The sequence below is a fragment of the Anas acuta genome, chromosome 1 (assembly GCF_963932015.1).
Source record: "Anas acuta chromosome 1, bAnaAcu1.1, whole genome shotgun sequence".
NCBI classification, from domain to species: domain Eukaryota; kingdom Metazoa; phylum Chordata; class Aves; order Anseriformes; family Anatidae; genus Anas; species Anas acuta.
In genome coordinates this window covers 111,070,229-111,087,424 of record NC_088979.1, presented here as the reverse complement: position 1 = coordinate 111,087,424, position 17,196 = coordinate 111,070,229, and the positions used below count along the sequence as shown (strand labels likewise).

The following is a 17,196-nucleotide window of genomic DNA, read 5'->3' as shown; positions in this document are numbered from 1 at the left end:
TGTCCATAGAGACTGTGGAGTCTACGTCCTACAGATATTCAAAGCCTTCTGGATATGGTCCTGGACAAACAGCTCCAGGTGGCCCTGCTTGAGCAGGGGTTTGGACAAGATGACCTCCAGTAGACCCTCCTTGCTTCAACCATTCTGTGTTTCTGTAGTACAGAAGTCCTACTTTAGATTTTTTTTTTTCCTCAAGCATCCACAGAGAGTCTTTAAATGGTTTCCAGGTCATCATGCTTTTTCCTGCTAAATGAATGCAAATCACCCATGCAGCAAAAGAGAAACGGAAAAGCTTTCCAGACTAGCAGTGAAGCTCCTATACAAAATCTGGCTGCATAATAACAGGCCAGGAGAGAGATTCAATAAAGCTAAAAATCACTCATAGTCACAACAATGCTGGTGTATGAACTGCCTGTGAGTGAAGTTATTCTGGAAACTTGAAGGTGATCATTATCACAAAAGGAAGGATGCTCATTTTGCCAGCTGGGTAAGTGAGGCAAAACTCCCTAACCATTTTGGAAACAAAGCCCACTGAGCTAATGAAGGGAATCAGAAAAATCACTTAGTACCATACCAAGGGGTTAGGTTTCACAAGCCCAAGGGATGTTTTTGAGCCTTCTGTTTCTGTTACACATGAAAACATATAAAGGAATATATAACAAAGTTGTAGAGCCACATGATGATTTGATAATGTCTTTTTAATGGTCTTTGCTGTCTGTATGAAATCAAATCTTCACAAGGCTTCAAGCAATCTATCACTTCATGTAAACCAGTCTGCCACAGAAATGCTAGCACTTCTCTTTTAATTTGTATGTTTTTTACTTCTCTGTCTAACACAGTCCTTCCTCAAAGACAGACAGAAGTGTAATAGGAAGAGCAAAAAAGGACTTGTGCCTTATAACTTCTACTGGTTGAGAAAGTTGTTTTACTCTTGGCTTTAATGCTCCTGAGTATCGCAGCCACCCCGCACTTGCTATGCTAAATTTTTTGCACCATGCTACAAACTGTATGCACACTACTTAACATACGCAGTATTAATTTCCTCATCCCCAACATTTAGTCATCTCAGGGGAAAGAAAGCGGCAGCTGTGTTACACTGCACATAATGAAACTGCACATGCAGATTACAACAGAGATTCCAGTTTCAATATAAAGAGATTTCAATTTGCTTCTTTAGCACCTCTTGATGAGCTATAAGAACAACAGAAGACCTCTTCTCCTTCCCCTTGGCTGATTGCCCAACAAATTTTGCTCACTCACAGCCCTGAAGACAGCTCTTGATTGTGTTTTGATGTTTTTGCCGACCTATTACTGTATTGACTGTATGGCAGCCAAAACATACATTTGTGTTCTCATTTTTCCCCTGCACTCCTTCCACTCAATCAAACAGGCACACACACTTCCACCGAACAGGAGAATGCTTTTAAGCCATGGCAGTGCTCCTGGGAACTGTGTGATAAGAAATCTCTGTTTTCTTAAAAAAAAAAAAAAAAAAAAAAAGAAAAAAGATTAAGTGACTGCTAAGACTTCCCATTTTTTTTTTCCTTTAGCTTTGTTTTGCTTTTCCTCTCCCCACCCTCACAATATAACACCCATATTCACTTTGGCTCAGAAATGACTATTGTCAAAAATATTTCCTGTGTGGCAGCTCCTTCCATTCTATGAAATATTTAGTGGGAATGGTGTCTTCTGTGATGCAAAGTACTGGATTTTTAATTTGGAGTAGATTGCCAGGGATGATTTTTTTATAAGGTGCAACTGTCCATTTGAATTACCATCGGGTGACATTTCTTGCTGCAGACACGGAAGACCCAAATACGTCTCCAAAGCATTTCTTGTCCTGTGGGGGGCATACAAAATTATACCTAGGCTTACTCTAGGACCCTTACATAGCATTATAATACCCTAGGTCCCTTATATAGCATTATAATCCCACACTACCTTACATTTTTAGCACCACAAGGTTTCACTTATGAAACTAGAGATCCTGAAAGCTGCTGTACATCAGCAGAATTACTTCCACTTTGTAAAGACAATTTCATGGTTTTTCCCTTGCTTTAGCCAGTTTCCCTCTCCATATTTAGAATCATTTACAGTATACCTCTGGCTAGATGAAAAATCCTCTCAGTGCTTGCCTTTTTTTTTTCTTTTTTTTTTTCTTTTTTTCTGGTGGTCATATTGCAGCACCAGAGAGTACCTCTAGTGACATCTTCGTTTGGATGCAGGATGTCTTCTGGAGGTGGGCTGGAGCTGCAGCATCTGTGCCAAATATTGGCATCTCAGTTTAATTTCAGCTCTGGTACTGTTTTGCAGGGTGACCTTTACCAAGAGAATTTAGTCTTTAGACTCCTCTGTTCCCTATCTGGACAACACAGAAAAATCCCAATGTCTCTGATTCACTACTTTAATAGTGAAGTTTTGAGGCAGGTAGAATACACTGAAAACCAGTCCCAGCTGGCAGGGTCTTTATTACTTTGGTACTGCCAACTTTCTTTGCAAAATCAGATTTTCCCTCCGACTTACACCAATATTGGAAGCAGAATTGGAAGCATTTATTCTATCTAAAACCATTACAATTCTGCAGTCTGTTCATCAGTAGGCATTTATCCATGGGTCATTACTAGAAAGACTGTTAGACACATCTGCATACATAATGCTTCTAATAGGCATTTACTCAGTGCTTCCTAATGGCTCTTTACTAAAATAGATAGATCTGATTGTACTCTTTCATATGTTAGACATAGCTGGAGGCATGGAGCATTGAAGCAAGCACTGTTAAACAGTTCAGCACTGACACCTAATACCACAGTACAAGCTGGTTGTCAGTACATAGGGACATGTTGTAACATTAGTTTTTTAAGATATTCCTGTAGAAAATGAAGACTGGTATGGCTGGTGGAGAGCCACTGATATCACTGCAAGAACCCTAATTTTATCTGACTTTAAATGGTTCCTAATTGATGCTCATCATTTAAAGATAATGGCAAATATAGAGACTCTCACTTCCTTTGGAACTAAAACATTAAAAAGGGAAAATAGGAACCAGTGTGGGGCATCTGGGGAAAATGCACTTTGTGATAAATCTTGGGACAGGTCCTTCTTTACCAGGGACTTCCTTTTGCAGACCATTGAGGCCCAGAATGAGCATGCTCTGACATTTGTATAGACCTCTCTTCATAAGTGAAGGTTGTATTTTGTTAGTATCATCAGTTAAAGCACTCAGTGATAAAATAAGCACATCGTTGTTTCTGCTGCACCTGCCAAGGTCAACAGATTGTTCATTCAGTTCCTGTAGGCTCCTTGAAACATCCAGCTACTTTCTTTTCAGCATTTTGTTAGTTCTTGCTATATACCTTCCCATTTCTGTTGAACAAGGCCTTGGCATAGTGTCTAGCACAACCAAGTTTCTGTGCAAGACAGGTGTTCTTCAGTGGTACTGCAGTGCAAACAGTAGCGACTCTCTACCTAGCAGAGAATTAAGATTCCTAGATTTACATTTACAACATATTTGAGCTTCTCATTCACAGTATTAAGGATCATTCTCTCATAATCTGTGCTTTTATGTCAGTTGTTATAAGGTCACTTCTGTTTGGTCAGCTTTGTCATCATCTGTGCTGGTTTTGTTCAAACTCCAAAAACACCAATCACACTACAAAGTCTACTTGTTTGGGGCTAGTCACTTATTTTAGTGGATGGCTTTCTCCAGGTTGACTTCTTGCTGTTACCTTTTATCATTGAATTTTTTTAAGACCAGGCTCTCTTACATCTGACAGCACAGGCTTCAAAGTCAGGAGTGTGATGAACTCCATCCACAAATTTGTGGTCTAAAAAACTGTGTGCTTTCAGAGGGGTTCTTATAAACATTTGAAAGAACTTTTTTTTTACAGTTTATTGTCAACAGATCATAACAGTAAGCAATGCCTATAAATGCCTCTGAGTTATGGCTCGTCCATATTGTGTTTATTTAATCAAAAATAATAAAATGCATTTATCTATCTACTTATCTATCTATCTATATGTTAACAGTCTGGAGAAAAATGCCCAGGAAAGAAAGAAACATAAACTTTTTGCTGCTTGGCAACTGTGAAGTACCTGAAGGCTAAAGCAATAAATGCTTTAGAGTATTCATCCAATCTATTTAACCAGGAAGGTAAATAATTTGTTTTTATTAATTTTATCAGATAACATGGATACAGCAGACCTTTTCTGCTAACTTTTGAATTATACACAACATGTGATATGACTTATACCATGCCTAGTAAAAATCTTTTTGGAGCTGCTGAAATAGTATAAGCCCCAAGTGAGGTACACAAAATCAACACTGTTAGGGAAAAAAAAATTAAAAAAAAAAAAAGATTTTTTGTTAAAAATTACAAGCTTTTGTAAATCAGCATGTGTCAGAGTTAAGATTGCTTATGAGTCCCTGACTGTTTGAATTATAGTGCAAATACTGAATGATGTAGTGCCATTTCCCTATAGACACTTTCACTACAGGCAGCTGGACTTTTAGCCCTACTGAGGTGGTGGTAGCTGAATAGAGCCCAGAAGCCCACAAATCAGGGGATAAAGTATGCTAAATATAGCAGAAACTCCAGGTAATCCATGTTCAAATCTGCAAACTGCTGCTGAGTGTTTTTCTCAGGGACATCCATTACAGTAAAATTTGCATGGCAAGGCAATAGGTAGCTTCCCAATGATAGAATGGCTCTAAATAAAAACCAGACCAGATTTCCTCAAGAAGGTTTTTTGTTGTTGTTTTGTTTTGTTTTTATTAAAACACTAACCATTTGAAAAGGTACTAATATATACATGGTAGATCTTATTTATGGGATATTTTTGCCCTCATTTTATATACATATATATATATACACGTATATACATATGTGTCCACATATTATGTAACCTAATTCAATGCACTTTATCAGTGCTGGCTTACAGGTTGGACTAAAGGTTCAACTAGATGATATTAGACATCTTTTCCAACCTAAATGATTGTATGATTCTACTTGGAAGTCCCTCAAATCTCTACCTTGAGCAGAGGCTCTGCATGGCAGATTTCCATGTGCTACAGTATGGAAAAAATTAAAAGCAACTTAAAGTTGTCAGATGTAATAAGAATTAGATAGAAAATACAACAATCAACACTACTTTTATAAGACTAATGTAGTAGGTTTACGTGGCAAGGTTTTGGTAGCAGGGGGCCATAGGGGTGGTTTCTGTGAGAAAGATCTAGAAGCTGCCCCATGTTTGGGAACGTCCCCATAGTTTTCCAGAGCTGAGCCAATAAGCGATGTTGTTTTGCCCCTCTGTGAGAGCATATTTAAGACAGGGAAAAAAACGCTGCGTCACACAGCAGCTGGGAGAGTGAAGGGAGTGAGGAACAGCCTTGCAGGCGCCAAGGTCAGTGTAGAAGGAGGGGGAGAGGTGCTCCAGGCGCCGGAGCAGAAGTCCCCTGCGGCCTGTGGTGAGGACCATGGTGAAGCAGGATGTCCCCCTGCAGCCCATGGAGTACCACGGTGGAGCAGGGTTCCACGCTGCAGCCCATGGAGGAGACCACGGTGGAGCTGGTGGCCCTGCACCGATGGAGGCTGCCGCCTGTGGAAGACCCCTGCCGGAGCAGATTGTGGGCCGGACCTGTAGCCCGTGGAGAGGAGCCCACGCAGGAGCAGGTGACCTGGCAGGAGCTGCTGCCTGTGGGGGACCCAGGTTGGAGCAGTTTTCTCCTGAGGGATGGACCCCGTGGTACAGACCCATATCTGGAGCAGTTCTGGAAGAGCTGCTGCCTGTGGGAAGCCCACGCCGGATCAGTTCATCAAGGACTGTATCCCGTGGGTGGGACCCCACAGCACAGGGGACAAGAGTGACCGAGAAGGAGCGGCAGAGAAGAAGTGCTGTAGACTGACCATAACCCCCATTCCCCCGTTTCCCCTGCGCCGCTCGGGGGGAGGAGGTGGAAGAGGGTGGATGGGGGGGGAAGGTGCTTTTGTTTTCTTTCCTTTGTTTCTCACTTCTCTAGCTTGTTAGTAATGAGCAATAAATCTTACTATCTGTCTTCTTATGTTGAGTCTGTTTTGCCCGTTACAATAATTATTGCGTGATTTTCTTGTCCTTATCTCAATCCTTGAGCCCTTTTCACATATTTTCTCCCCATTCCTCTTTGAGGAGGGGGAGTGAGAGAGCGGCTGTGGTGGAGCTCGGCTGCCCACTCGAGCGGAACCATGACTACTAAAGACAACAGTAACTTGTTGGTGAAAAGCCAAAGTAGCTGCGCTTAGTTTGACTAGAGACAGAGACACAGTATCTTATGTTTACAAAGCCTGATGTTACCACATTTATAAATCCTGCCGATTAAAAAAATTCTAAAATTTAGACTGATTTTCCACCAGAATTCAACAAGTTTAAAACATTACAATTATCTACTTTTTAATAGAAATATTTTATTTGCTTATTATGAATAGCTTTATTTTTTATTTTTTTTATTTATTTTTAATCCAATGAACTGTAATATTAGCAAATATTACATTATTAACAAATATTAACATTATTATATAACATTATTAACAATATTAACAAATATTGACAAATATTAGCAAATAACTTTAGCAGTAATTACATTCATAATGCCAAGACGGAGCAATGTAAGTGTTCAATCCATTGAGATTTGTATTAAACTATACAATCTACAGTATCATGAGCTGGAAGGGACCCAAAGGGCCCATAAGGGTCATCTAGGCCAACTCCTAGACAATAGTTATTTTCCTTGCTTTTGAGTTATGGAATAGAGGAACCCAAGACAAAACAAAAATTAAAATAAAATACCATGTCCCTGTTTCAACAGTTTTGACACTAATATTGGGAAGTCAATTTCTACCCAGTGCCACTTAGTTACTTTAGCATAGGCTGATGACATGATTCAACAGAAAACTCTATAACTACAGAGAAAAATGTTTCTTTTAATGTTTAAGATTGGTAGTCCTGATTCAGAGCAGTGCTTCCAGGAATGTATAAAGCACAAGTTTATGTCCCCTTCAGGGCTCGTCAGCATGTGTTCAAAGTTACTGCACTGGAGCCAGGATGTATCTGTCACACAGAGACCACACAGCACCATCAGGTCTGAGGCCAGTGTCACTTTTAATGGGATCATGAGCCTGAAACACTTGTAAAAAAAAGACTCCAAGAAAATTTGCGTGGTTCACTGAGGTCCCTGTGCTGAAGCAGACTGATTTGAAATACTGTCAATGTAAATGCAGACCTAGTATTATTGCCTGAGAAATAGGTTCCTTGGCACTCATAAGATTTAAGAAATCTGGGAAAATATTAGCCCATAATTATATAGCTGACAACCTTTTATTTTAATTTGGGTTTTTCTCTCACAGCTACAAACTTCTCCCTGTTCCAGCACAACCACAATAACTGGTATTATTATTTTGCAATACCCAGACGACAAATAAAAAAACAAAACTAATAATTTTCATGCAATTATAAGAGACTACAATATTTAGGACTGTGAAATTATGTCCTTACCACAAAAAGAGTGCAGGTATGATTCATTTTTATGTCCTCAAGCTTTCAAGAAACAGACTCGAGGTTCTAAAGCCGTATTTCAATGGGAAAAAAAAAAAAAAAAAAGAAAAAAAAAAAAAAAGAAAAAAGGAATAAGAAGAGAAAAATTAGAAGAAAAAACTTCAAACACTTTCGAATACAGCTACAAATCTTTCATAAAAAAGTTTGATTTTTTAAAAATTGAATTAAATGTATTTTGGTTACTTAATTGCAGATAGTTATACTTAAGTACTACAAACTATGTTTTCACCAAAGTTAGAAAAAAACAATGCTGTAAATAATTAAGCAGTGATGATAACATAACAAATATGAACTCTCATATCACTCCTATGATACACATTGAAAGCATTTTCCAAAGAAAATTTCTAAGTAATTTTCTTTATAGTACTATTTCAATCTACATATTTTGAGAGAAACAGAGAGATTTAGCATCAAATAATGAGTTTTATGGTACACACAGAAAAATCTGTAGCAGTCCTTATGGTTTGAAGCAGTTGTGAGCACACTACAAAAATTGTAAAGACAGGAGGTATTTGATCAGCTCCCAACAATAAAATAGTCTCCTCTAAATAAGACACAGTGTACAGAAGAAATTGATTTGATACCAAATAATATTTTATTCTAAGAAAGCATATTGTGGAACATTTATTTTATGGAATAAGTCCAAACTTCAGGTTTTCCTCTGCAGGCCCAAAGGAACAAGATAAGATGTTAGCAGAACTGCATAGTAAACTGCCTTCCTCTCCCCCTATTTTCAAGAAACAACCAAAGCTCAAACCTTTTTTCACATTGACTGCAAGACTGTTCTTCTATATCTAGTCTAAAGCCTTTCATACTCTCAGAAACGTGCTGAGAGCTAAAAAAGAGCTACTACTAGTAGCTCCCTCTTGTTTTCGTTTGGTCCTGTGAGTCATGATTGATCCTTAAAGCCATGTAACAACTCACCTTCTGTTTGTCTGCTTGTTTGTTATGCAGACCTTAGGATGGCTTCAGTCATTGCTCATCATTTCTTCATTTACGGATGCCATATCAAATCAGACTCATAAGCTTGACAGAGAGTCAGCAACCCTACAGCAAAAGTCTCTGCATTTTATCGTTGATAATGAAAGTATTTCAGAGACAGGAGAATCACAGAGTAGCAGTGTAGTCACGGTAACATAAAAATACTTGTACTTACTGGGACTAGACATCATGGTGCTCCTCCGGCACGTGACTGAATTAGTGGCAGTTCTGCCACTGAACTGGTTTTACAGAGAGACTTTACAATTTGTCTTACATTTTGTGCTTCTTTTGACTACCCATCTTCAGTAACTTTGGGATTAAATTACTTGGCATTCATTAGTTTTCCTTCAGGCATCTCACACATTTAAAGTGACTCATATGCTTAAATACTGTGTTATGCAAAGAGCATAATCAGTGCTTTCTTTTTTACACATAAATGGTAGCCAATATTCCCAACTCCCAGATTAATATAGCCCAGTATGGTTAATATCTCCTGCTAGAAATATGTTCTAATGTAAGTATTTTTAAAATATAATGTGTATGCAAAAATAATAATAATAATAATAATAATAAAAATCTGCCGTTGTAAAGATGGGATTGTTTACCAACAATTAGGAAACTTTTTTTTTTTTTTTTTTTTTTTTTTTCAGAGTCCTTAAATCTTTCCTAAACACAGAGTGGCATTCCAGCAAAGCAAGAAAAAAATTCCTTTCCTTTTGAGAGTCCTTCATTTTGCCATCTGTCTTCATCAGACTTCTCCTGGCCAGAAGCATTTCGAATAATTTATATAATAAAGTCTCTTGGGGAAACCCTCTCTTGGTGTATATTTGGCTTTGAAGCCAGTTTATTGGTGGCATATAGTGAGCCAAATTAGCAGATGATACCTGGAGGGAAATTCTGCTTGTTTCCACAAAGGTCAGTTCAGTAAAGATGGCAATATCTCCCATCAGGCACGTGACTTGGGTACTCAAAGGCACTGCAGTGACAACTTCACTGTTGCCATATGCTCTAGCCATCTGGATTGATTGTATGTGATGGATGTTGTAGAGCACTTTTTTCACTTAGGATTGCTAACTAGGACAGTGCATCTTTTGTAAAAAAAAATGTCATTACTGGAAGATAATATTTAAAGTACTAACATAAAACCCATTGCATTTACAGTAAAAAGAGATATGAAAGACTTTGTGGTCATTAACTAGATATTGAGCTATTTGGGCATAGTAGCATTGTTAAATGCTGAAAACACAAGATTAGAAATATATCTCAAAATTCAGCCATTTATAGGCTGTAATTTTAATTCATGTCATTAGTTCATAACAAACTCTTCTTGTGGATGTAGGGATTTAAAATGCTGCTGTGGAACAAAATCAAAATCAAGATCCAACTGGAAGGATCTGAATACTGTAAATTCAGATGAGATCAGCAGACTGATTTATAGACTTTTGGTGCATGCTATTACAATCAGCAATTTTTCAGCAGGTTTTTAAGCAGAAAAAAATAAATGGCAGTTTAGTTTGAGGTTAATCCTAGAGCCTTTGGAGAATGTCAACTGATTTGCCCAAAGATGAGCCGGCGGGGAAGAAGACCGGCCTGGCTGAACAGAGAATTGTGGCTTGAGCTTAGGAGGAAAAAGGGGGTTTACAATCTTTGGAAAAGAGGGTGGTTCACTCGGGAGGACTATAAGGATGTTGCGAGGCAGTGCAGGGACAAAATTCGAAAGGCCAAAGCTCATCTGGAGCTCAATCTGGCTACTGCCATCAAAGACAACAAAAAATGTTTTTACAACTACATTAATGCAGAAGGGTGTAGAGAGGTGGGGTTTGGTTTATTCTCCCATGTGCCTGGTGACAGGACAAGGGGAAATGGGCTTAAGTTGCACCAGGGGTGTTTTAGGTTGGATATTAGAAAGAACTTCTTGACTGAGAGGGTTGTGAGGCATTGGAATGGGCTGCCCAGGGAAGTGGTGGAATCACCATCCCTGGAAGTCTTTAAAAGATGTTTAGATGTTGAACTTAGCAATATGGTTTAATGGAGGACTTGTTAGTGTTAGGTCAGAGGTTGGACTTGATGATCTTGAGGTCTCTTCCAACCTAGACAATTCTGTGATTCTGTTATATAATTGTGTTTTATAGCTAGAAAACACAGATGTATTTTTTTTTATGGAGGTATTTTTAAAAGGATGTAATTTCTGCATTTTTAAGAACACCTGCTTCCTACACATGACAGCCGGATTTATGAGAGACTTCAGGTTTAATAAAGTAATTGAAGAGTTCTTTTAAATATAACTGTGCCATGCATAATCTAAGCTGTTTTTAAAACAAGCATTTGCATGTTTGACAGGTCATCAGTCTGTGGTTCTGATCCCGGTACCATGTATGCCTAATTCTATGGATACATAAAGATATAATAATGCAAAGTATACAAATCTAATGATTTGAATGCAAATACTAATGGAAACATAATAAATAAAATTAAAATCCTTCTTCATAAAATTCAAATCCTTCTTCCCCATCATTTGAACAATTAATCAGTCCTCAGAGAAAATTTAGAATATTTTCTGGTGGGCCATTTTTAATACTTTGGACTTCAAACTGATGTCTTCACTAACATTTTCCTCCATTTTCTTTCCTTTCCTTTCCCCCTCCCTCCCCTCCCCTCCCCCCCGTCCATCCCCCCCCCCCCCAAGATTTACCCATCTGATTTCCTCTGATTTTAAGAGAGTGCCTTGATAATCTAACATTAAAACATCAGAAAAAAATGGTTGAATGGTAAAGCTAGAGTTTAGATCTTGGCACCATTAATTTAGCATCAGTGATGCATGCATGTATCTCAAAGATGAAACAGAGTATGCTGATCTGGATAAATTGGATAAATCATACTCACTAAATTAAACAACCAATTAATCCAGTTTTTATTTGAAAATAACTAATACTACATGGAAATCTATTACTTTCAGAGCATCTAAAATTGGCATCTATAGATTTATACTAAGTCACTTAAACCAAAAACTGAATACATGCATTGAAAGAGTTCATGATCAAGCTCAGTCACAACTATCAAAATGCAAAAAGGTGATTTGCATTTTCAAATTATTACTTAAAATTCTGATGAGTAGAGAATAATTATCCACTATATTTTACAATGAAAGAACCAAGGAACATCAAGAGAAACTTGAATGTGACAGGGTTAAAACAAACAAAACCAGTCTCTTTTTCATACCGTTACGCTTCGTTGTATAATTAAGCTGTTGAAGTCCTTGTCAGAAGATATTCTGCATTCTTTAAGTTTCTAGAGATTGAAAGGAAACTGAGCAAGATGATGGAGAAAGAAAGAATCCATTGAAGGCTGTTGAATACAGAAGGATATCCCAGTATTTTCAGAAGTACCTGAGTTACTACGTATTGAAGCTTTGGAAAGTATTTCTAGGTTTCCAAGAAAGAATACATAAACTGTCATCCTGTACTTCCACAGGAGTCTGCAATAACCACTGTTAGAGGAAAGCCTTTAAACTTACTCTATACAGACACTCCTATGAGATGTCTGTCTCATAATATTTTGAAATAACTTGAAAAATACTTTAAGGTGATGTCACAGAAGCCAGATTATACACCACAGGCTCCTAGATTAAGGTTTACTAAACCTGAAATGATTTTTATTAGATTCAAAGCTGCAAAGGCAAAGCCTGTTTTCACAGTGACCAGTCACATATAGGGCAGCAGCCAAACCATCAAGAATTGTGTTTATGTCAGAAATAAGATCTTTGGGCTTATAAAAGCATAAACTCTACAGCAGCCCAATTAGCCTCAGTACCACCAGGCAGTGACATTGTTCTTCCCAGGACAGTGCAGTTTTAAATATCTTTTCTTCTCAGATGATAATCTTTCAAACACAAAATCATCCCCCCCATCCCTCCAAACTGTGTTGTGAAGAGCCAAGAGGTAAATGGATGAATCCGGGAAATCTAAGAGAACACAAACTGTCAATAGCTGGAAGACAAAATTTAAACTACCTTTAAATTTTCAGATCATCAGAAGCTGCTCTTAATTCATTGAATACTGCTTTGGAGGGATGCTAGAAGTAGGTTTAATATATGTTAAAGTCTTTGCTATTTCCAAATCAGCATCTGTTTGGAAGAACCTCTGATGCTACAAGTTGCAATCACTCTCTCCAGAAACAATATAAAATGGTCAAATAAGGTGCATTAAAACAGTTAAATATATTTTTTTTTCTATATCAAATGCACAATCAAACCTCTGGAAAACAAAAACAAAAACAAAACAAAAAGCATCATGCATTTGTTTAATAACTTGTTATCTAGAGAACTGAGTATATATACAGGTTTTATTCTGAGAAACGAAACATTTTCTAAAGTAATCCCTTATAACTGTGTAATATTTAGCCCTCTATGAATATTTATTTTTAAAATGTATTATAAAGTGTAATTTGTAAGTCTAGACAATCCGAATATTCTGGGCCTTGATTTAACAAACTGCTTTAAAATTAAGGATCTTCTTAAGCAAAAAGGAATTCAAGTAGAGAGTGGGAAGAGGCAGGAATTGTAGCACTGCCTGATGTGCTGTGGAAGTCTGAAACACGCAACTATTCTTTTGGCCTGCCTCCAGCCCTGGCTTTCATATTTGTTATGTATAGGGGCTTGATCAAGAAGCTAGCAGCAACTCAGATTTGTCAAGTTTACTGCAAGTAACTAGCTTATTACTGCAATATCTTTGATAGAAAAATTAATCAACACCCATGTTAGTAAACATTTTTATCTCTCATGGGCATCATTACAGTACTAAAACTCTGGTTTTACAAACACGTACTTTCCAAGTCACGGGTTCCCATGGTGGTGTGCTGTTTGCAAACCAAACCTTTGGTGCTATTAATGAATAGCTTCCTAGGTGGCAGCAGCAACACAGCATCTGCTCATGTGCTAAGAAACATGCCTCCATCCTTCATCTCTCCGTCTTCTAGGGCTTCAGTAGCAGTTTCAGCTTTTTGTATTATAAGTGTTAAACACTTTTTATAAGTGTTAAAAGATGCATTTTGGTTCAAGGGCCACAGATGTCCCTGAGGAGGACATTTTGGCTGTAAATATCTCCATTCCTATGGCACAAAAGGACCATGGAGAGCAGATGAACCACTATAAATGGTCTTCTGTATTTCTGCTTGCATGAGGTAGTTTCAAAACTCATGTTTTAAAAACATAAATATATATATATAGAATACTATTTGGCTTGAATGATCTCCTGTCAATCTTATTAGATAGCTATGTGCAGAAATACTTCTAGGAACATGGCATTAGTTCTAACATCACAACAGTGAAAATTACAGTGAAATATGTAAGTATATATCAGCAAACAGTAACCTAATTTAGATGTAGCAGAAGCTGGAGGAAGAAACAAATTAAAACTAAAAACTATAAACCCACAACCGAAGAAAATAAGAAGAAATTGTATGTCTTCAATTTTGTACATCCAATTTTGACAACACATTCCTACACTCCATAGAGCTTTCACTTCAATTGCCAACAGATATCATCTGACAATGTGCATCTCATCTTCACAATTTAATCTCACAGAGAAACTTCACGTGGATACTGCATGCGTTTATACCACTACATGTGCTTATCTAACTGCCACAATTCTTTAATTTGAGAAGCTATTCTGCTTAATTTATCTTCTCTGAAGACAAAGCTGTAATACAATCTTAACGTCAAAGCAGTTTTAAACACGTACTTCTCAAAATCAAAATAATAATATTTCAAAATAATGTTGAAATTTGATGGCCCAGGAATCAACGAAGAAAATATACTCTGACATTACCAAACTAGTTGGTAAAATAAGTAGAATTTTTCTCCTTCCAACATATATTACACGCCCATGTTATTTTTCCCTGTGTGATACACCAATATAATTGAAGATCACAAACCCTCTGTCTTCACAACCCTTATGAGGGCTCTTGATTCCTTAGAAGGGAAATGCCAGGTAGTCTATTTTAGGATTTGGCTAGCTGAGCTATGGAGTAAAGCAGAATTCAGAGCATTAGGGCTGATTAGCTTCTGGCTGCTTCTCCTGGCATCCTTGAAGAATCCACAGAAACCCAAAGACAAAGGGAGAAAGCAGGCTGTGTTGAAAAGGGGAAGCATGCTCAAAACATTGGAAAGTAAATCAAAATAGAACTTTAGAAAGAAAAAGGAACACTTTTATTCAAAACTAGTCAATAAACAGCCATATTATATATATATGTACATATATATTGATAAAATGAAATAAATGCAAATGCTTGGTTACACAGTCCTAGGAGATGATGTCCATACATTTATTCAGCTCTTTCATTTTCAAACACTTGAAACTAAGCTGCTATTGGGTTTTATGATATGCTGGACCGTTCACAAACATCATACAGTTTCCTCAAGTCAGTTTGCATATTGCACTTCTTTTGGCTAAAATATCATATCAAGTATTCCAGATTTGCACTGTGAAGGAGCTGTATTTCATTGCTATTGCCATCCAAAGATGTGCTGTAGAACTTTCCATTGTCTTCACAGACACAAAACAAGACTTCTAAAGATCTCTCTCAAATCGACTCTATTGTAGGAAGCTGCATATGCACACAGGTATGACATTTATCAATTGTGAAGTCAGCTCTGCTGGCCACAGATTTAAAAAAGCCTTCTAGTGAAAGGCAAATTCAGTTTTTTGACAGAAATCATGTTCAGCCTACATAAGAAAAGCCTTTAATCCGATGCCCAATCATTTTGTTCATCTCTGGGTTTCATTTCAAATATGACTATATCAATCAAATATGATAGCTCTCCTGAACTGCTTCATGTTTGGGAGCCTAAGGGAAGCATCGCATAATGTTGAATGGCTCTCCTCACTAATATGTCGCATTCTTCTTTAGTCTGATTTGCTGGAGCCATAAAAATTTTCATTGACTAAAATAGCCCGTTTATATAGATTGAGTAGCACCAGGGAACAGAAAAGCCTATTTCATGAAAAATAAATCTGATATGAACATAACAGCATCTCAATGGGTTTTATAAAGATTAATTTTAACCAGATGATTTAACAGAGTGAGTGGGAAATAGGTGGAGAAAGGGGAAAGAGATAAGAGAGAAGAAGGGAAATAAAGTATTTAGCTGACTAAATGGTAACACGAAAGAAATTCAAGAAGCCTTGGAAAGAAGACTGGGGCACATAGGCTTATTGAATGCAAGAGATCAATCAGCAGGTATAACTTCCTTCCAAGAAGCCTTAAAACTGTACTCACTTGTACACAGTCATACTCTTCAGGAACTGTTCCCAATGGCGTATTGCTCATTGCTCGTTGCTTGCTCATTTAATATTATTTTCCTTGCTTTATAAGCCATGTTCAGCTACAAGCACGCTATGCTTCATGTAATTACCTTGATGGTTTCTCTTCTTTCCCTCATCTGAAATGAAGCAAGATGATTAACTAGTTGCACTAATTCATAATTGATTGTGATATACAGAAAATAAATAAAACCCAGGTTTTGGTCTGGAATGTATCCCTGGAGTCCATGCTTCTACGGATTCTGCCATAACTGCTACAGCATCATGAGTCCTGTTGGCCTCTAGGTCCTGACATCTTCTTCACACTAAAACCAGCATTTTCCTATCATATTTGATATCAGAAAGTGGCTTTTCCTGTCACCCCAAAGTAACACAGATTGTCAATAAGCCTAACTTGTTTAATTCCCAAAATTCATTGGCAGAGGCAAGTATATTCGGAGTAGTTCCCTTCAACTACTTCTATTACTGTTTTATTCAAAAGGAAATACCTGAACTCTGAATACCAGTTGCGGTGCTTTTGATAATAAGCTAGAAAAATGATCAGTACACTGACCTTCAAAGTCACATACTTTCTGTTTTAAGGGTTTCTGCTTACCATAAATAAAATAAATGCTATTTTATTACTTTAAGTATGTATATCATGAGTTTTTTTTTTTTTTTTTTTTTTTTTTTAAATGAGCTCACTTTAGAAAGCTCTTTTCAGGTTACTTCACTAATTTATTATGGTCCTTAAGGAAAAAGAATGAATCTCTAATCCTGTAAATTCTGATATAAGCAACAGATTTTATGCCCATAATTTGTACCATCATGATAGATGGAATTGCACATAAACAGACCATGAATTATTTGGATTTATTTTTTCAGGATTAACAACAGAGAGAAATACAGATACTCATACCTGAATTCTGAATTTGATGTGCAAAAAAATTAAAGTGACTAGAGGTCGAGATAAGTAGAGCTGATACTGAATGGTACAGATTTTGTTATTTATCTTTGTTAACCAAAGTCCTAAACCTAGAATCATCTCCCTCTTTCTTCCTTTCCCTCGCCTCGCCTCTCCTCTCCTCTCCTCGCCTCCCCTCCCCTCCCTTTAATCTCTAAATGACTTTTCGTTCACCATATATACATTTGCTGAAATGTAAGCAAAAGCATGTGGGGAGTTGAATACAAGTATTTTCTGTAAATGATACTTATGACATCGATACTGAGGTTTCCTTAAAAAAAATAAAAGTCCCCTTTGTTATCTTTGAAGCAGGGCAAGAACGATTAATATGAACAAGACAATATAACTTAACAAAAGAGTCTCAGAATG

General features: G+C 37.3%; 1 long non-coding RNA gene across 1 annotated transcript in view; it reads right to left on the bottom strand.

Annotated features, from left to right (window-relative positions):
* Window positions 1-14,086: 14,086 nt before the first annotated feature.
* The window catches only part of LOC137850223 (uncharacterized), a 104,719-nt gene continuing 101,609 nt past the window's right edge, over window positions 14,087-17,196 (bottom strand). Inside the window, exon 4 of the long non-coding RNA XR_011092380.1 lies at window positions 14,087-16,003. This is a non-coding gene — a long non-coding RNA (uncharacterized lncRNA). The remainder of the gene's footprint in view (window positions 16,004-17,196) is intronic.